The 22,460-nt window shown below is 42.0% G+C and overlaps 1 protein-coding gene across 4 annotated transcripts in view; it reads right to left on the bottom strand.

Moving 5' to 3' along the window:
• LOC139758189 (cytoplasmic dynein 1 light intermediate chain 2-like) overlaps window positions 1-22,460 on the bottom strand; it is a 391,163-nt gene that overhangs the window by 320,666 nt on the left and 48,037 nt on the right. The gene's annotated exons all lie outside the window — the stretch shown is intronic.

Here is a 22,460-nt window from a genome sequence, read left to right as displayed (position 1 = left end):
GATGTCAGCCACTGTTTCCCAAGAAAACACCATCTAAAGTAGGCCAATGTCAATGTGTCAATGAAGAGCATCATTCAGTGTAGGTTACAGGTAAAATAGTATCAAAAGTGTAGTATACCCTTAAGGCTTGTTCCTTGAATGCAGAGGAAAAGAAAATGTTAGAAGTGCTGGTAATCAATTAAATACCTGAGGGTAATATTCAGCATGAAATATTTTGGATTTATGGAATGAGCTAAAGAACACAGATTAAAAAAGAGAATATGTGTGTCAAAAGGACGGCAAGTACGATGGAAGAGGATTCTATGCAGGAGATTAAAGAACTTGGTAAAAGAGCCTGTGGGTGAAAGGAATGTGTTGGATATTAAGAATTGGAGCAATGAGGTATATGAGATTGTGACAGGATATGGACTGAGCCAGGATATTTGGCACAATTCAAGTAATTCATGTAGTAGTCTGTGGGGCTTAGCTGTGGATGGCAGACCCTAATTCAAGCACATTATACATGACAGCTAGGAACTGGATGTATGCAAATGAGACCACTTGTTCATCTGTCCCTGACCCTGTCATCTAAAAACAGGAGGGACAATCAAGTGTAAAAAAATACAAGAATTGAGAAGGAGGGTTTTTTTCTTATTCTCTACAGGGAACCAAAATCATTATAATTTGAGGGAGAAAACAAGCTAAAATAAGAAATAGTTCATATGAATAAGTGGAAGGCAAACGCAGACTTCAGAACAAAGTGAATCAGACTTACAAGAAAAAAAAATTCTTGAGTACACTGGTGAAGAACAAGAAGAATTGTAAAGATTGAATTAAAAAAGTTTGGAAGAGTGCAAGTGACAAGGGATGCAGTTTGTAAGTCAAGCAAATACAGATTAGAAAATAAGATTGAAGACTATGGCTAGTGGTACTGAAGGATGAAAGGTAAAGCTTGGGGTATAAATAGTGTGGCAAGTGAGATGGTAAAGAATGGAGGTGATTCTGCTGTTGATTGGATCAGAGGTTTGCATAACAAAGTATGGAAAAGTGTGCCTGATTCTGACATCTGGACAAAGGCAGATTTTGTTCAACTGTAATAAGTTTTAAGGAGTTGAGTAACCCAGAACGAGCAAGTATAAAGTCTTCTCAGCATAGTTATCAAGGCGTATCTAAAGATACTGAATGAGTGTGTGACAATGACTAATAAAGCCCTTGTACATGAAGAACAAGGTGGGCTCAGGAAGAGAAGAGGGTATGTAAACAAGAATTATGTATTTTGAGAAAGCATATGATAAAATAAGGAGGAGTTCCAGGGAAGAACAGGTGTCAGAGACACATATAGATATGGATATACAGAAAACTCTCAAAGAATACCTAAATACAAAATGAGCATAAAAAAAGTGTAAGGGCAACTGGAGGTATAAGTGATTTGAAGTAATGTCACCATGGTTTTTAATGTTATGGAAAGGGCAGTGAAAAAAGTGAGAGCAAGATGAGGTGCTAGAGGTACACTGCTACAAAATTTAAGTGAACATAATTGTCATTCATAAATAATATCGTGTTACAGTTGAATCCGAGGAGGAGGCGAGAACAATGGGCCACTTTGATGATGTTAAAGTTGAATGCTGAAAACAAATGCAAGCAAAAGTAAGACTTTAGTTTATGAAAGATATGAGAAGTCACCAAGTAATACCTATATGAACTGTTCGAAGGAAGCTATACACAAGGAAATGACAGTATCAAAAAAAAAAAAAAAAGAGGGGTCTAAAATATATGGGGTAAACCATGGAAAATTTTGTGGGGCCTGGATGTGGAAAGGGAACTGTGGTTTCGGTGCATATGACAGCTAGAGACTGAGTGTGAACAAATGTGGCCTTTATTGTCTTTTCCTAGCGCTACCTTGCTCACATGCGTGGGGAGGGGGTTGTCATTTCATGCGTGGCGGGGTGGCGACGGGAATGAATAAGGGCAGACAGTATGAATTATGTACATGTGCATATATGTATACGTCTGTGTGCATATATATGTATATGTTGAGATGTATAGGTATGTATACGTGCATGTGTGGACATGTATGTATATACATGTGTATGTGGGTGGGTTGGGCCATTCTTTCGTCTTTTCCTTGCGCTAACTCATTAATGCTGGAGACAGCAACAAAGTATAATAATAATAATAATAATAACTCAAGACTATGAAGATGTTACCATGGATAAAATCATCAGCAATTCATCATCTAAAGTCTTTTCAGATTGTAAGGTCATACAGACCATGTGACAGAAGAAGTGGTCAACAAGTAGTACAGCAGTAATATAGAAGGAGATACAAGTTAGTGAGTTAGTACAATAGTTGTAAAGATGAAGATACAAGAAGAATAGGTGGGTCAATGATAAAGGTTTATGCAGAGAGAATCAATAAAGGCCAGGTGCACTTCAGATGGGGAAGCCTGAAGAATGACCTGGTATTTTATGCAGTAGAGGCAGAGTGTGTGTGTGTGTGTGTGTGTGTGTGTAGAGATCATGTAAAACAGTGCTAACATAACCAAGTAAGATAAAGTTTCATTCTAACTCTGAGGAATATGTCTATGATGATGCTCAAACATTGCCCCCCCCAAAAAAAAAAAAAACTTACAGAAAACCCCTATATCATATGTTATTGAGCTAAAGTATAAGGTAGTACAACTGCTGAGGCTAGATTTATGGGATTGCGTGAAAGAGTGTCAGGAACTGAGCTCTAGACTGATGTAAGTAAAAGGATAGTGCTTCTACACCTGACAAAGGGAAGAAAGATGAGAGGTGAGTGTTTTGGGAGCAGCTGAATTAATGTGTCAGCGGTTTTTATGCAAGTTTTGATATCATAAATGAGTTAAATGCGAAAGTGAGTAATGTGGCAGCTATGGGTGTAACTGGGGTGAATGGGGTACCCTGTATTGTGAGTAAGAATGGCAAACAGCTCATGAAATTGTAAGCTAAAAAAGGAATGGCTACTGGAAATATCTGGTTTAAAAAAAGGAATATAGGTACATAAGTACACATACATGACCAGGAAAGATGGTAAGAGGGCATTATCAACATACTAATCAAAAGTGCAAAAAAGAAACTTTTGGATGTGAATGATTTAAGAGAAGCTACTAGGATATCTAATCATTAACTGGTGGAGGCAGGGGTAAAGGTGTTTGGAAAAAAGGAAATGATATGAAAGAGAAACAAATGGTGAATTGGAACGATATGGTATACTGGGGTTGACGTGCTGTCAATGGACTGAACCAGGGCGCATGAAACATCTGGGGTAAACCATGAAAAGGTCTGTGGGGCCTGTATGTGGATAGGGAACTGTGGTTTCAGTGCATTATACACAACAGCTACAGACAGAGTGTGAACAAATGTGGCCTTTTTTTGTCTGTTTTCCTGGTGCTACCTCATTGAAGTAGGGGGTAGCGATGCTGTTTCCTGTGGAGTGGGGTAACACCAGGATTGGATGAAGGCAAGCAAGTACGAGTATGTGCATGTGAGGATGACAAGAGCTGAAGAGGGTGTGCTGAAATGATTTGGATGTATGGAGAGAATGAGTGAGGAAAGGTTGAAAGATTGTAGGGAACAAGAAGGGAAAGAAAATTGGATGGAGGGACAGAGTGAAACTATTTTGAATGTTCAGGACCAGAACATTCAGGAGGGTGAAAAGCAACCATGGAATTGAATGAATTGGGTATACAGGGAGAAATGTGGGGTTGAAAGACTGAACCAGGAAATATAAATTAGGCAGGGGACACCAAAGAATGGTCCATGGGGCATGATTGTGGATAGAAGGCAGTGGTTTCAATACATTACACATGACGGTTATATTTGTTTGTTATGCTTTCTCACTGATGCAGGAAACATTGAACAAGAAAAAATTTGTTTCTTAAGAAAGTATCCTAAAAATAGCATAATTTCTTAAGTAATGGTGTGGGAGAGAACTGAAATGAAAGAAAAAGCCCATCAATGGCAGTATGAATACACCTCAATTATGTAAATAACCAATGATTCTTATTTTTTCTCAGTAATTTCTTTCTCCATAAACAAAAGCAAATTTGCAGTTTATGGTTTTCTTTCTATCCAAGATTTTACAAATTCTTCATGTATCATTTACATATTCTTTTATAAGGAAGAATGTTCATATATCATATGTAATATCTAAATATAAGTATTTACATTCCACTTCTAAGGACTAAATATCATCTACATGAAGAAATAAAAAAAAACATATTTTCATCAAATTCATCAAAATATAAAAGCTACAAAATCAACTATGATAACTGTCATAAGAATATGACATCCCACCCTATCTTTCTGATGATATTTGGGTAAATGTAATAAATGATATAGCTTCTAGATGTGTTGTTATGTTGCTAGTGACACCTATGGAGATAAGCGTTGGAATCATGTATCAACTAAGAATTTAAAACGTCAAATTCTTTGGCTGTCTAATGACACACAGCAGCCATCATAGCAAACTACTATATATATATATATATATATATATATATATATATATATATATATATATATATATATATATATACCTTCCCTGGGGATAGGGGAGAAAGAATACTTCCCACGTATTCCCTGCGTGTTGTAGAAGGCGACTAAAAGGGGAGGGAGCGGGGAGCTGGAAATCCTCCCCTCTCGTTTTTTTTTTTTTTAATTTTCCAAAAGAAGGAACAGAGAATTGGGCCAGGTGAGGGTATTCCCTCAAAGGCCCAGTCCTCTGTTCTTAACGCTACCTCGCTAATGCGGGACATGGCGAATAGTTTGAAAGAAAAAAGAAAAAAAGATATATATATATATATATATATATATATATATATATATATATATATATATATATATATATATATATATATATATATATAAATATATATATATATATATATATATATATATATATATATATATATATATATTTTTTTTATATACTTTGTCGCTGTCTCCCGCGTTTGCGAGGTAGCGCAAGGAAACAGACGAAAGAAATGGCCCAACCCCCCCCCCATACACATGTACATACACACGTCCACACACGCAAATATACATACCTACACAGCTTTCCATGGTTTACCCCAGACGCTTCACATGCCTTGATTCACTCCACTGACAGCACGTCAACCCCTGTATACCACATCGCTCCAATTCACTCTATTCCTTGCCCTCCTTACACCCTCCTGCATGTTCAGGCCCCGATCACACAAAATCTTTTTCACTCCATCTTTCCACCTCCAATTTGGTCTCCCTCTTCTCCTCGTTCCCTCCACCTCCGACACACATATCCTCTTGGTCAATCTCTCCTCACTCATTCTCTCCATGTGCCCAAACCATTTCAAAACACCCTCTTCTGCTCTCTCAACCACGCTCTTTTTATTTCCACACATCTCTCTTACCCTTACGTTACTTACTCGATCAAACCACCTCACACCACACATTGTCCTCAAACATCTCATTTCCAGCACATCCATCCTCCTGCGCACAACTCTATCCATAGCCCACGCCTCGCAACCATACAACATTGTTGGAACCACTATTCCTTCAAACATACCCATTTTTGCTTTCCGAGATAATGTTCTCGACTTCCACACATTTTTCAAGACTCCCAAAATTTTCGCCCCCTCCCCCACCCTATGATCCACTTCCGCTTCCATGGTTCCATCCGCTGACAGATCCACTCCCAGATATCTAAAACACTTCACTTCCTCCAGTTTTTCTCCATTCAAACTCACCTCCCAATTGACTTGACCCTCAACCCTACTGTACCTAATAACCTTGCTCTTATTCACATTTACACTTAACTTTCTTCTTCCACACACTTTACCAAACTCAGTCACCAGCTTCTGCAGTTTCTCACATGAATCAGCCACCAGCGCTGTATCATCAGCGAACAACAACTGACTCACTTCCCAAGCTCTCTCATCCCCAACAGACTTCATACTTGCCCCTCTTTCCAGGACTCTTGCATTTACCTCCCTAACAACCCCATCCATAAACAAATTAAACAACCATGGAGACATCACACACCCCTGCCGCAAACCTACATTCACTGAGAACCAATCACTTTCCTCTCTTCCTACACGTACACATGCCTTACATCCTCGATAAAAACTTTTCACTGCTTCTAACAACTTGCCTCCTACACCATATATTCTTAATACCTTCCACAGAGCATCTCTATCAACTCTATCATATGCCTTCTCCAGATCCATAAATGCTACATACAAATCCATTTGCTCTTCTAAGTATTTCTCACATACATTCTTCAAAGCAAACACCTGATCCACACATCCTCTACCACTTCTGAAACCGCACTGCTCTTCCCCAATCTGATGCTCTGTACATGCCTTCACCCTCTCAATCAATACCCTCCCATATAATTTACCAGGAATACTCAACAAACTTATACCTCTGTAATTTGAGCACTCACTCTTATCCCCTTTGCCTTTGTACAATGGCACTATGCAAGCATTCCGCCAATCCTCAGGCACCTCACCATGAGTCATACATACATTAAATAACCTCACCAACCAGTCAACAATACAGTCACCCCCTTTTTTAATAAATTCCACTGCAATACCATCCAAACCTGCTGCCTTGCCGGCTTTCATCTTCCACAAAGCTTTTACTACCTCTTCTCTGTTTACCAAATCATTTTCCCTAACCCTCTCATTTTGCACACCACCTCGACCAAAACACCCTATATCTGCCACTCTGTCATCAGACACATTCAACAAACCTTCAAAATACTCATTCCATCTCCTTCTCACATCACCACTACTTGTTATCACCTCCCCATTTACGCCCTTCACTGAAGTTCCCATTTGCTCCCTTGTCTTACGCACCCTATTTACCTCCTTCCAGAACATCTTTTTATTCTCCCTAAAATTTACTGATAGTCTCTCACCCCAACTCTCATTTGCCCTTTTTTTCACCTCTTGCACCTTTCTCTTGACCTCCTGTCTCTTTCTTTTATACTTCTCCCACTCAATTGCATTTTTTCCCTGCAAAAATCGTCCAAATGCCTCTCTCTTCTCTTTCACTAATATTCTTACTTCTTCATCCCACCACTCACTACCCTTTCTAAACGGCCCACCTCCCACTCTTCTCATGCCACAAGCATCTTTTGCGCAATCCATCACTGACTCCCTAAATACATCCCATTCCTCCCCCACTCCCCTTACTTCCATTGTTCTCACCTTTTTCCATTCTGTACACAGTCTCTCCTGGTACTTCCCCACACAGGTCTCCTTCCCAAGCTCACTTACTCTCACCACCTTCTTCACCCCAACATTCACTCCTCTTTTCTGAAAACGCATACTAATCTTCACCTTAGCCTCCACAAGATAATGATCAGACATCCCTCCAGTTGCACCTCTCAGCACATTAACATCCAAAAGTCTCTCTTTCGCACGCCTGTCAATTATCTTTTTATTATACTTTGTCGCTGTCTCCCGCGTTTGCGAGGTAGCGCCAGGAAACAGACGAAAGAAATGGCCCAACCCCCCCCCATACACATGTATATACATACGTCCACACACGCAAATATACATACCTACACAGCTTTCCATGGTTTACCCCACACGCTTCACATGCATTGATTCAATCCACTGACAGCACGTCAACCCCGGTATACCACATCGCTCCAATTCACTCTATTTCTTGCCCTCCTTTCACCCTCCTGCATGTTCAGGCCCCGATCACACAAAATCTTTTTCACTCCATCTTTCCACCTCCAATTTGGTCTCCCTCTTCTCCTTGTTCCCTCCACCTCCGACACATATATCCTCTTGGTCAATCTTTCCTCACTCATTCTCTCCATGTGCCCAAACCACTTCAAAACACCCTCTTCTGCTCTCTCAACCACGCTCTTTTTATTTCCACACATCTCTCTTACCCTTACGTTACTCACTCGATCAAACCACTTCACACCACACATTGTCCTCAAACATCTCATTTCCAGCACATCCATCCTCCTGCGCACATCTCTATCCATAGCCCACGCCTCGCAACCATACAACATTGTTGGAACCACTATTCCTTCAAACATACCCATTTTTGCTTTCCGAGATAATGTTCTCGACTTCCACACATTCTTTAAGGCCCCCAGAATTTTCGCCCCCTCCACCACCCTATGATCCACTTCCGCTTCCATGGTTCCATCCGCTGCCAGATCCACTCCCAGATATCTAAAACACTTCACTTCCTCCAGTTTTTCTCCATTCAAACTCACCTCCCAATATATATATATATGTCTGTGTGTGTGTATATATATATATATACGTTGAGTTGTATAGGTATGTAAATGTGGGTGCTTTGACGTGTATGTATATGTATGTATATGTGGGTGGGTTGGGCCATTCTTTCGTCTGTTTCCTTGCGCTACCTCGCTAACGCGGGGCACAGCGACAAAGTATAACATATAATATATATTATTTTTTATATTTTGCTTTGTCGCTGTCTCCAGCATTTGCGAGGTAGTGCAAGGAAACAAACGAAAGAAATGGCCCAACCCACCCCCATACACAATGTATACACATACACGTCCACACACGCAAATGTACATACCTATACATCTCAATGTACACATATATATACATACACAGACACATACATATATACCCATGCACACAATTCACACTGTCTGCCCCCATTCACTCCCATCGCCACCTCGTCACACATGGAATACCTTCCCCCTCCCCCCTCATGTGTGCGAGGTAGCAATAGGAAAAGACAACAAAGGCCCCATTCGTTCCCACTCAGTCTCTAGCTGCCACGCAATAATGCCCGAAACCACAGCTCCCTTTCCACATCCAGGAACCACACAACTTTCCATGGTTTACCAAAGACGCTTCACATGCCCTGATTCAATCCACAGACAGCACATCAACCCCGGTATACCATATCGATCCAATTTACTCTATTCTTTGCCCTCCTTTCACCCTCCTGCATGTTCAGGCCCCGATCACTCAAAATCTTTTTCACTCCATCTTTCCACCTCCAATTTGGTCTCCCACTTCTCCTCGTTCCCTCCACCTCCGACACATATATCCTCTTGGTCAATCTTTCCTCACTCAATCTCTCCAAGTGCCCAAAACATTTCAAAACACCCTCTTCTGCTCTCTCAACCACGCTCTTTTTATTTCCAGTGAAGGGCGGAAATGGGGAGGTGATAGCAAGTAGTGGTGATGTGAGAAGGAGATGGAGTGAGTATTTTGAAGGTTGGTTGAATGTGTTTGATGATAGAGTGGCAGATATAGGGTGTTTTGGTCGAGGTGGTGTGCAAAGTGAGAGGGTTAGGGAAAATGATTTGGTAAACAGAGAAGAGGTAGTAAAAGCTTTGCGGAAGATGAAAGCCGGCAAGGCAGCAGGTTTGGATGGTATTGCAGTGGAATTTATTAAAAAAGGGGGTGACTGGTTGGTAAGGTTATTTAATGTATGTATGACTCATGGTGAGGTGCCTGACGATTGGCGGAATGCGTGCATAGTGCCATTGTACAAAGGCAAAGGGGATAAGAGTGAGTGCTCAAATTACAGAGGTATAAGTTTGTTGAGTATTCCTGGTAAATTATATGGGAGGGTATTGATTGAGAGGGTGAAGGCATGTACAGAGCATCAGATTGGGGAAGTGCAGTGTGGTTTCAGAAGTGGTTGAGGATGTGTGGATCAGGTGTTTGCTTTGAAGAATGTATATGAGAAATACTTAGAAAAGCAAATGGATTTGTACGTAGCATTTATGGATCTGGAGAAGGCATATGATAGAGTTGATAGAGATGCTCTGTGGAAGGTATTAAGAATATATGGTGTGGGAGGCAAGTTATTAGAAGCAGTTTTCATCGAGGATGTAAGGTATGTGTACGTGTAGGAAGAGACGAAAGTGATTGGTTCTCAGTGAATGTAGGTTTGCGGCAGGGGTGTGTGATGTCTCCATGGTTGTTTAATTTGTTTATGGATGAGGTTGTTAGGGAGGTGAATGCAAGAGTTTTGAAAAGAGGGGCAAGTATGAAGTCTGTTGGGGATGAGAGAGCTTGGGAAGCGAGTCAGTTGTTGTTCGCTGATAATACAGTGCTGGAGGCTGATTCATGTGAGAAACTGCAGAAGCTGGTGACTGAGTTTGGTAAAGTGTGTGAAAGAAGAAAGTTAAGAGTAAATGTGAATAAGAGCAAGGTTATTAGGTACAGTAGGGTTGACGGTCAAGTCAATTGGGAGGTAAGTTTCAATGGAGCAAAACTGGAGGAAGTAAAGTGTTTTAGATATCTGGGAGTGGATCTGGCAGCTGATGGAACCATGGAAGCGGAAGTGGATCATAGGGTGGGGGAGGGGGCAAAAATCCTGGGAGCCTTGAAGAATGTGTAGAAGTCGAGAACATTATCTCGGAAAGCAAAAATGGGTATGTTTGAAGGAATAGTACTTCCAACAATGTTGTATGGTTGGGAGGCATGGGCTATGGATAGAGTTGTGTGCAGGAGGATGGATGTGCTGGAAATGAGATGTTTGAGGACAATGTGTGGTGTGAGGTGGTTTGATCGAGTGAGTAACGTAAGGGTAAGAGAGATGTGTGGAAATAAAAAGAGCATGGTTGAGAGAGCAGAAGAGAGTGTTTTGAAATGGTTTGGGAACATGGAGAGAATGAGTGAGGAAAGATTGACCAAGAGGATATATGTGTCGGAGGTGGAGGGAACGAGGAGAAGTGTGAGACCAAATTGGAGGTGGAAAGATGGAGTGAAAAAGATTTTGTGTGATCGGGGAATGAACATGCAGGAGGGTGAAAGGAGGGCAAGGAATAGAGTGAATTGGATCGATGTGGTATACCGGGGTTAACGTGCTGTCAGTGGATTGAATCAGGGCATGTGAAGGTTCTGGGGTAAACCATGGAAAGCTGTGTAGGTGTGTATATTTGCGTGTGTGGACGTATGTATATACATAAGTATGGGGGTGGGTTGGCCCATTTCTTTCTTGCGCTACCTCGCAAACGCGGGAGACAGCGACAAAAAAAAAATATATATATGTCGTATAAGGCGACTAAAGGGGACGGGAGTGGGGGTCTAGAAACCCTCCCCTCCTTGTATCTTAACTTTCTAAAGGGGAAACAGAAGAAGGAGTCACGCGGGGAGTGCTCATCCTCCTCGAAGGCTCAGATTGGGGTGTCTAAGTGTGTGGAAAAAGCTGAAAAAAAAGGAGAGATAGGTAGTATGTTTGAGGAAAGTAACCTGGATGTTTTGGCTCTGAGTGAAATAAAGCTCAAGGGTAAAGGGAAAGAGTGCTTTGGGAATGTCTTGTGAGTAAAGTCAGGGGTTAGTGAGAGCACAAGAGCAAGGGAAGGAGTAGCTCTACTCCTGAAACAAGAGTGGCGGGAGTATGTGATAGTGTAAGTAAGTACACTCTAGATTGATATGGGTAAAACTGAAAGTTGATGGAGAGAGATGGGTGATTATTGGTGCTTATGCACCTAGGCATGAGACGAAAGATCATGAGAGGCAAGTGTTTTGGGAGCAGCTGAATGAGTGTGTTAGTGGTTTTGATACACGAGACCGGGTTATAGTGATGGGTGATTTGAATGCAAAGATGAGTAATGTGGCAGTTGAGAGAATAATTGGTATACATGGGGTGTTCAGTGTTGTAAATGGAAATGTAGATTTATGTCCTGAAAAAGGACTGCTGATTGGGAATACCTGGTTTAAAAAGAGATATACATAAATATACGTATGTAAGTCAGAGAGATGGCCAGAGAGCGTTATAGGATTACGTTTTAATTGATAAACGCGTGAAAGAGAGACTTTTGGATGTTAATGTGCTGAGAGGTGCAACTGGAGGGATGTCTGATCATTATCTTGTGGAGGCGAAGGTGAAGATTTGTAGAGGTTTTCAGAAAAGAAGAGAGAATATTGGGGTGAAAAGTGTGGTGAGAGTAAGTGAGCTTGGGAAGGAGACTTGTGTGAGGAAGTACCAGGAGAGACTGAGTACAGAATGGAAAAAGGTGAGAAAAAAAGGAGGTAAAGTGAGTGGGGGAGGAATGGGATGTATTTAGGGAAGCAGCGATACCTTGCGCAAAAGATGCTTGTGGCATGAGAAGCGTGGGAGGTGGGTTGATTAGAAAGGGTAGTAAGTGGTGGGATGAAGAAGTAGGATTATTAGTGAAAGAGAATAGAGAGGCATTTGCACGATTTTTGCAGGGAAATAATGCAAATGACTGGGAGATGTATAAAAGAAAGAGACAGGAGGTCAAGAGAAAGGTGCAAGAGGTGAAAAAGAGGGCAAATGAGAGTTGGGGTGAGAGGGTATCATTAAATTTTAGGGAGAATAAAAAGATGTTTTGGAAGGAGGTAAATAAAGTGCATAAGACAAGGGAACAAATGGGAACTTCAGTGAAGGGGGCTAATGGGGAGGTGATAACAAGTAGTGGTGATGTGAGAAGGAGATGGAGTGAGTATTTTGAAGATTTGTTGAATGTGTTTGATGATAGAGTGGCAGATATAGGGTGCTTTGGTCGAGGTGGTGTGCAAAGTGAGAGGGTTAGGGAAAATGATTTGGTAAACAGAGAAGAGGTAGTAAAATCTTTGCGAAAGATGAAAGCCGGCAAGGCAGCGGGTTTGGATGGTATTTCAGTGGAATTTATTAAAAACTAAGGGTGACTGTATTGTTGACTGAGGTTGGTAAGGTTATCTAATGCATGTATGATTCATGGTGAGGTGCCTGAGGATTGGCAGAATGATTGCATAGTGCCATTGCACAAAGGCAAAGGGGATAAAAGTGAGTGCTCAAAGTACATTGGTATAAGTTTGTTGAGTATTCCTGGTAAATTATATGGGAGGGTATTGATTGAGAGGGTGAAGGCATGTACAGAGCATCAGATTGGGGAAGAGCAGTGTGGTTTCAGAAGTGGTAGAGGATGTGTGGATCAGGTGTTTGCTTTGAAGAATGTATGTGAGAAATACTTACTAAAGCAAATGAAATTGTATGTAGCCTTTATGGATCTGGAGAAGGTATATGATAGAGTTGATATAGATGCTCTGTGGAAGGTATTAAAAATATATGGTATGGGAGACAAATTGTTAGAAGCACTGAAAAGTTTTTATCAATGATGTAAGGCATGTGTACGTGTAGGAAGAGAGGAAAATGACTGGTTCTCGGTGAATGTAGGTTTGCGGCAGGGGTGTGTGATGTCTCCATGGTTGTTTAATTTGTTTATGGATGGGGTTGTTAACGAGGTGAATGCAAGAGTTTTGGAAAGAGGGGCAAGTATGCAGTCTCTTGTGGATGAGAGAGCATGGGAAGTGAGTCAGTTGTTGTTCGCCGATGATACAGCGCTGGTGGCTGATTCATGTGAGAAACTGCAGAAGCTAGTGACTGAGTTTGGTACAGTGTGCGAAAGAAGAAAGGTGAGAGTAAATGTGAATAAGAGTAAGGTTATTAAGTACAGTAGGCTTGATGGTCAAGTGAATTCTGAGGTAAGTTTCAATGGAGTAAAACTGGAGGAAGTGAAGTGTTTTAGATATCTGGTAGGGGATTTGGCAGAGGATGGATCCATGGAAGCGGATGTGAATCATAGGGTGGGGGAGGGGGCGAAAGTTCTGGGAGCATTGAAGAATGTGGGGAAATCGAGAATATCATCTTGGAAAGAAAAAATTGGTATGTTTAAAGGAATAGTGGTTCCAACAATGTTATATGATTGCGAGGCGTGGGCTATGGATAGAGTTGTGCGCAGGAGGGTGGATGTGCTGGAAATGAGATCTCTGAGGACAATATGTGGTGTCAGGTGGTTTGATCGAGGAAGTAATGTAAGGGTAAGAGAGATGTGTGGTAATAAAAAGAGTGTGGTTGAGAGTGCAGAAGAGGGTGTTTTGAAATGGTTTGATCACATGGAGAGAATGAGTGAGGAAAGATTGACCAAGAGGATATATGTGTCAGAGGTGGAGGGAATGAGGAGAAGTGGGAGACCAAATTGGAGGTGGAAAGATGGAGTGAAAAAGATTTTGAGTGATAGGGTCCTGAACATGCAGGAGGGTGAAAGGCGTGCACGGAGTAGAGTGAATTGGAACGATGTGGTATACCGGGGTTGACATGTTATCAATGGATTGAACCAGTGCATGTGAAGCGTCTGGGGTAAACCATGGAAAGTTCTGTGGGGCCTGGATGTGGAAAAGGAGCTCTGGTTTCGGTGCATTATTACATGACAGCTAGAGACTGATTATGAAGGAATGGGGCCTTTGTTGTCTTTTTCTAACGCTACCTCGCACACATGAGGAGGGAGGGTGTTCTTATTCCATGTGTGGCGGGGTGGTGATGGGAATGAATAAAGGCAGACAGTATAAATTATGTACATGGGTATATATGTATATGTCTGTGTGTGTATATATATGTATACATTGAGATGTAAAGGTATGTATATGTGCTGTGTGCGGACGTGTATGTATATACAGGTGTATGTGGGTGGGTTAGGCCATTTCTTTCGTCTCTTTCCTTGCGCTACCTCACTAACGCGGGAAATAGCGACAAAGCAAAATAAATAAATACACATATGTATATGTATATACATATATATATATATATATATATATATATATATATATATATATATATATATATATACAATATCCCCTACCCTGGCGATAGGGGAGAAAGAATATTTCCCACGCATTCCTCACGTGTCTTAGAAGGTGACTAAAGGGGATGGGAGTGGGGGGCTAGACACCCTCCACTCCTTGTATTTTAACTTTCTAAAAGGGGAAACAGAAGAAGGAGTCACGCGGGGAGTGCTCATCTTCCTCGAAGGCTCAGATTGGGGTGTCTAAATGTGTGTGGATGTAACCACGATAAGAAAAAAGGAGATAGGTAGTATGTTTGAGGAAAGGAACCTGGATGTTTTGGCTCTGAGTGAAACGAAGCTCAGGAGTAAAGGGGATGAGTGGTTTGGGAATGTCTTGGGAGTAAAGTCAGGGGTTGAGCAGCACTACTCCTGAAAGAGGAGTGGTGGGAGTATGTAACAGAGTGTAAGAAAGTACACTCTAGATTGATATAGGTAAAAGTGAAAGTTGATGGAGAGAGATGGGTGATTATTGCTGCATGTGAACCTGGGCATGAGAAGAAAGATCATGAGAGGCAAGTGTTTTGGGAGCAGCTGAGTGAGTGTGTTACTGGCTTTGATGCACGAGACCGGGTTATAGTGATGGGTGATTTGAATGCAAAGGTGAGTAATGTGAAAGTTCAGGGAATAATTGGTATACATGGGGTTTTCAGTATTGTAAATGAAAATGGAGAAAAGCTTGTAAATTTATGTGCTGAAAAAGGACTGGTGATTGGGAATACCTGGTTTAAAAAGAGATATATACATACGTAAGAGAGGGCGAAAATTCTGGGAGCCTTGAAGAATGTGTGGAAGTCGAGAACATTATCTCGGAAAGCAAAAATGGGTATGTTTGAAGGAATAGTGGTTCCAACAATGTTGTATGGTTGCGAGGCGTGGACTATGGATAGAGTTGTGCGCAGGAGGATGGATGTGCTGGAAATGAGATGTTTGAGGACAATGTGTGGTGTGAGGTGGTTTGATCGAGTAAGTAACGTAAGGGTAAGAGAGATGTGTGGAAATAAAAAGAGCGTGGTTGAGAGAGCAGAAGAGGGTGTTTTGAAATGGTTTGGTCACATGGAGAGAATGAGTGAGGAAAGATTGACCAAGAGGATATATGTGTCGGAGGTGGAGGGAACGAGGAGAAGAGGGAGAACAAATTGGAGGTGGAAAGATGGAGTGAAAAAGATTTTGTGTGATCGGGGCCTGAACATGCAGGAGGGTGAAAGGAGGGCAAGGAATAGAGTGAATTGGAGCGATGTGGTATACCGGGGTTGACGTGCTGTCAGTGGATTAAATCAAGGCATGTGAAGCGTCTGGGGTAAACCATGGAAAGCTGTGTAGGTATGTATATTTGCGTGTGTGGACGTATGTATATACATGTGTATGGGGGGGTGCGCCATTTCTTTCGTCTGTTTCCTTGCGCTACCTCGCAAACGCGGGAGACAGCAAAAAAAAAAAAAAAAAAAACATACGTAAGTAGCATAGATGGCCAGAGAGCGTTATTTGATTACATGTTAATTGATAGGCGCCGAAATAGAGACTTTTCAATGTTAATGTGCTGAGAGTTGCAACTGGAGGGATGTCTGATAATTATCTTGTGGAGGCGAAGGTGAAGATTTGTAGAGGTTTTCAGAAAAGAAGAGAAAATGTTGGGGTGCAGAGAGTGGTGAGAGTAAGTGAGCTTGGGAAGGAGACTTGTGTGAGAAAGTACCAGGAGAGACTGAGTACAGAATGGAAAAAGGTGACAACAAAGGACGTAAGGGGAGTGATGGAGAAATAGGATGTATTTAGGGAAGCAGTGATGGCTTGCGCAAAAGATACTTGTGGCATGAGAAGCATGAGAGGTGGGCAAATAAGAAAGGGTAGTGAGTGGTGGGATGAAGAAGTAAGAGTATTACTGAAAGAGAAGAGAGAGGCATTTGGACGATTTTTACAGGGAAATAATGCAAATGAGTGGGAGATATATAAAAGAAAGAGACAGGAGGTCAAGAGAAAGGTACAAGAGATGAAAAAGAGGGCAAATGAGAGTTGGGGTGAGAGAGTATCATAAAATTTTAGGGAGAATAAAAAGATATTTTGGAAGGAAGTAAATAAAGTGCTTAAGACAAGGGAACAAATGGGAACTCCAGTGAAGGGGGCTAATGGGGAGGTGATAACAAGTAGTGGTGATATGAGAAGGAGATGAAGTGAGTATTTTGAAGGTTTGTTGAATGTGTTTGATGATAGAGTGGCAGATATAGGGTATTTTGGTCGAGGTGGTGTGCAAAGTGAGAGGGTTAGGGAAAATGATTTGGTAAACAGAGAAGAGGTAGTAAAAGCTTTGCGGAAGATGAAAGCCAGAAAGGCAGCGGGTTTGGATGGTATTCCAGTGGAATTTATTAAAAAAAAAGGGGGTAACTGTATTGTTGATTGGTTCGTAAGGTTATCTAATGTATGTATGATTCATGGTGAGGTGCCTGAGGATTGGCGGAATGCTTGCATAGTGCCATTGTACAAAGGCAAAGGGGACAAAGGTGAGTGCTCAAATTACAGAGGCATAAGTTTGTTGAATATTGCTGGGAAATTATATGGGAGGGTATTGATTTGAGAGAGTGAACGCATGTACAGGGTATTAGATTAGGGAATAGCAGTGTGGTTTCAGAAGTGGTAGAGGATGTGTGGATCAGGTGTTTGCTTTGAAGAATGTATGTGAGAAATACTTACTAAAGCAAATGGAATTGTATGTAGCCTTTATGGATCTGGAGAGGGCATATGATAGAGTTGATAAAGATGCTCTGTGAAAGGTATTAAGAATATATGGTGTGGGAGGCAAATTGTTAGAAGCAGTGAAAAGTTTTTATCAAGGATGTAAGGCATGTGTACGTGTAGGAAGAGAGGAAAGTGATTGGTTCTCAGTGGATGTAAGTTTGAGGCAGGGGTGTGTGATGTCTCCATGGTTGTTTAATTTGTTTATGGATGGGGTTGTTAGGGAGGTGAATGCAAGAGCTTTGGAAAGAGGGGCAAGTATGCATTCTGTTTTGAATGAGAGAGCTTGGGAAGTGAGTAAGTTGTAGTTTACTGATGATACAGCGCTGGTGGCTGATTCATGTGAGAAACTGCAGAAGCTGGTGACTAAGTTTGGAAAGTGTGTGAAAGAAGAAAGTTAAGAGTAAATGTGAATAAGAGCAAGGCTATTAGGTGCAGTAGGGTTGAGGGTAGAGTCAATTGAGAGGTAAGTTTCAATGGAGAAAAACTGCAGGAAGTGAAGTGTTTTAGATATCTGGGAGTGGATTTGGCAGAGGATGGATCCATAGAAGCGGAAGTGAGTCATAGGGTGGGGGAGGGGGCGAAAGTTCTGGGAGCCTTGAAGAATGTGTGGAATTCGAGAACATTATCTTGGAAAGCAAAAATGGTTATGTTTGAAGGAATAGTGGTTCCAACAATGTTGTATGGTTGCGAGGCGTGGGCTATGGATAGAGTTGTGCGCAGGAGAGTGGATGTGCTGGAAATGAATTGTTTGAGGACAATATGTGGTATGAGATGGTTTGATCGAGTAAGTAATAATAGGGTAAGAGAGATGTGTGGTAATAAAAAGAGCGTGGGTGAGAGAGCAGAAGAGGGTGTTTTGAAATGCTTTGGTCACATGGAGAGAATGAGTGAGGAATGATTGACCAAGAGGACATATGTGTCAGAGGTGGAGGGAACAAGAAGTGGGAGACTGAATTGGAGGTGGAAAGATGGAGTGAAAAAGATTTTGAGTGATCGGGTCTTGACCATGCAGGAGGGTGAAAGAAATGAGAGGAACAGAGTGAATTGGAACAATGTGGTATACCGGGGACGACGTTCTGTCATTGGATTGAACCTGGGCATGTGAAGCGTCTGGGGTAAACCATAGAAAGTTCTGTGTGCCCTGGATATGGAAAGGAAGCTGTGGTTTCGGTGCATTATTACATGACACCTAGAGACTGAGTGTGAACGAATGGGGCCTCTGTTGTCTTCCTAGCGCTACCTCACACACATTGGGGGAGGGGGGGGGTTATATCATGATTGGCAGGGTGGTGATGGGAATGAATAAAGGCAGACAGTATGAATTATGTACACGTGTATATATGTATATCTCTGTGTGTGTCTATATATGTATATGTTGAGATGTATACGTATGTATATTTGCGTGTGTGGACGTGTATGTATATAAATGTGTATGGGGATGGGTTGGGCCATTTCCTTTGTCAGTTTCCTTGTGCTACCTCGCGACACGGGAGACAGCGACAAAGCAAGGAAACAGACAAAAGAAATGGCCCAACCCACCCCCATACACAATATATATACATACACGTCCACACACACAAATATACATACCTATACATCTCAATGTACACATATATATACACACACAGACACATACATATATACCCAAGCACACAATTCACACTGTCTGCCTTTAATCATTCCCATCGCCACCTCACCACACATGGAATACCATCCCCCTTCCCCCTCATGTGTGCGAGGTAGCACTAGGAAAAGACAACAAAGGCCCCATTCGTTCACACTCAGTCTCTAGCTGTCATGCAATAATGCCCGAAACCACAGTTCCCTTTCCACATCCAGACCCTACACAACTTTCCATGGTTTACCCCAGACGCTTCACATGCCCTGATTCAATCCACTGACAGCACGTCAACCCCGGTATACCACATCAATCCAATTCACTCTATTCCTCTCACTCCTTTCACCCTCCTGCATGTTCAACCCCCGATCACACAAAATCTTTTTCACTCCATCTTTCCACCTCCAATTTGGTCTCCCACTTCTCCTCGTTCCCTCCACCTCCGACACATATATCCTCTTGGTCAATCTTTCCTCACTCATTCTCTCCATGTGACCAAACCATTTCAAAACACCCTCTTCTGCTCTCTCAACCACGCACTTTTTATATCCACACATCTCTCTTACCCTTACATTACTTACTCAATCAAACCACCTCACACCACACATAGTCCTCAAACATCTCATCTCCAGCACATCCACCCTCCTGCGCACAACTCTATCCATAGCCCACACCTCGCAACCATACAACATTCTTGGAACCACTATCCCTTCAAACATACCCATTTTTGCTTTCAGAGATAATGTTCTCGACTTCCACACATTCACTTCCGCTTCCATGGTTCCATCCGCTGCCAGATCCACTCCCAGATATCAAAAACACTTTACTTCCTCCAGTTTTGCTCCATTCAAACTTACCTCCCAATTGACTTGACCCTCAACCCTACTGTACCTAATAACCTTGCTCTTATTCACATTTACTCTTAACTTTCTTCTTTCACACACTTTACCAAACTCAGTCACCAGCTTCTGCAGTTTCTCACATGAATCACCCACCAACGCTGTATCATCAGCGAACAACAACTGACTCACTTCCCAAGCTCTCTCATCCACAACAGACTTCATACTTGCCCCTCTTTCCAAAACTCTTGCATTCACCTCCATAACAACCCCATCCATAAACAAATTAAACAACCATGGAGAATCACACACACCTGCCAAAAACCTACATTCACTGAGAACCAATCACTTTCCTCTCTTCCTACACGTATACATGCCTTACATCCTCGATAAAAACTTTTCACTGCTTCTAACAACTTGCCTCCCACACCATATATTCTTAATACCTTCCACAGAGCATCTCTATCAACTCTATCATATGCCTTCTCCAGATCCATAAATGCTACATACAAATCCATTTGCTTTTCTAAGTATTTCTCATATACATTCATCAAAGCAAACACCTGATCCACACATCCTCTACCACTTCTGAAACCACACTGCTCTTCCCCAATCTGATGCTCTATACATGCCTTCACCCTCTCAATCAATACCCTCCCATATAATTTACCAGGAATACTCAACAAACTTATACCTCTGTAAATTGAGCACTCACTCTTATCCCCTTTGCCTTTGTACAATGGCACTATGCACGCATTCCGCCAATCCTCAGGCACCTCACCATGAGTCATACATACATTAAATAACCTTACCAACCAGTCAACAATACAGTCACCCCATTTCTTAATAAATTCCACTGCAATACCATCCAAACCTGCTGCCTTGCCGGCTTTCATCTTCCGCAAAGCTTTTACTACCTCTTCTCTGCTTACCAAATCATTTTCCCTAACCCTCTCACTTTGCACACCACCTCGACCAAAACACCCTATATCTGCCACTCTATCATAAAACACATTCAACAAACCTTCAAAATACTCACTCCATCTCCTTCTCACATCACCACTGCTTGTTATCACCTCCCCATTTGCGCCCTTATTTGCGATACCTCGCAAACGCGGGAGACAGCGACAGAGTATAATAATAATAAAAATAATATATATTTTTTTTTTTTTTTGTCGCTGTCTCCCGCGTTTGCGAGGTAGCGCAAGGAAACAGACGAAAGAAATGGCCCAACCCACCCCCATACACATGTATATAAATACGTCCACACACGCAAATATACATACCTACACAGCTTTCCATGGTTTACCCCAGACGCTTCACATGCCTTGATTCAATCCACTGACAGCACATGAACCCCGGTATACCACATCGCTCCAATTCACTCTATTCCTTGCCCTCCTTTCACCCTCCTGCATGCTCAGGCCCCGATCACACAAAATCTTTTTCACTCCATCTTTCCACCTCCAATTTGGTCTCCCTCTTCTCCTCATTCCCTCCACCTCCGACACATATATTCTCTTGGTCAATCTTTCCTCACTCATTCTCTCCATGTGCCCGAACCATTTCAAAACACCCTCTTCTGCTCTCTCAACCACGCTCTTTTTATTTCCACACATCTCTCTTACCCTTACGTTACTTACTCGACCAAACCACCTCACACCACACATTGTCCTCAAACATCTCATTTCCAGCACATCCATCCTCCTGCGCACAACTCTATCCATAGCCCACGCCTCGCAACCATACAACATTGTTGGAACCACTATTCCTTCAAACATACCCATTTTTGCTTTCCGAGATAATGTTCTCGACTTCCACACATTCTTCAAGGCTCCCAGAATTTTCGCCCCCTCCCCCACCCTATGATCCACTTCCGCTTCCATGGTTCCATCCGCTGCCAGATCCACTCCCAGATATCTAAAACACTTCACTTCCTCCAGTTTTTCTCCATTCAAACTCACCTCCCAATTGACTTGACCTTCAACCCTACTGTACCTAATAACCTTGCTCTTATTCGCATTTACTCTTAACTTTCTTCTTTCACACACTTTACCAAACTCAGTCACCAGCTTCTGCAGCTTCTCCCATGAATCAGCCACCAGCACTGTATCATCAGCGAACAACAACTGACTCACTTCCCAAGCTCTCTCATCCCCAACAGACTTCATACTTGCCCCTCTTTCCAAAACTCTTGCATTCACCTCCCTAACCACCCCATCCATAAACAAATTAAACAACCATGGAGACATCACACACCCCTGCCGCAAACCTACATTCACTGAGAACCAATCACTTTCCTCTCTTCCTACACGTACACATGCCTTACATCCTCGATAAAAACTTTTCACTGCTTCTAACAACTTGCCTCCCACACCATATATTCTTAATACCTTCCACAGAGCATCTCTATCAACTCTATCATATGCCTTCTCCAGATCCATAAATGCTACATACAAATCCATTTGCTTTTCTAAGTATTTCTCACATACATTCTTCAAAGCAAACACCTGATCCACACATCCTCTACCACTTCTGAAACCACACTGCTCTTCCCCAATCTGATGCTCTGTACTTGCCTTCACCCTCTCAATCAATATCCTCCCATATAATTTACCAGGAATGGAGTGAAAAAGATTTTGTGTGATCGGGGCCTGAACATGCAGGAGGGTGAAAGGAGGGCAAGGAATAGA

This window comes from Panulirus ornatus, chromosome 29, assembly GCF_036320965.1.
Source record: "Panulirus ornatus isolate Po-2019 chromosome 29, ASM3632096v1, whole genome shotgun sequence".
NCBI classification, from domain to species: domain Eukaryota; kingdom Metazoa; phylum Arthropoda; class Malacostraca; order Decapoda; family Palinuridae; genus Panulirus; species Panulirus ornatus.
Note: the sequence above shows the minus strand (reverse complement) of the source record. Positions and strands in the feature narration are given on the sequence as shown.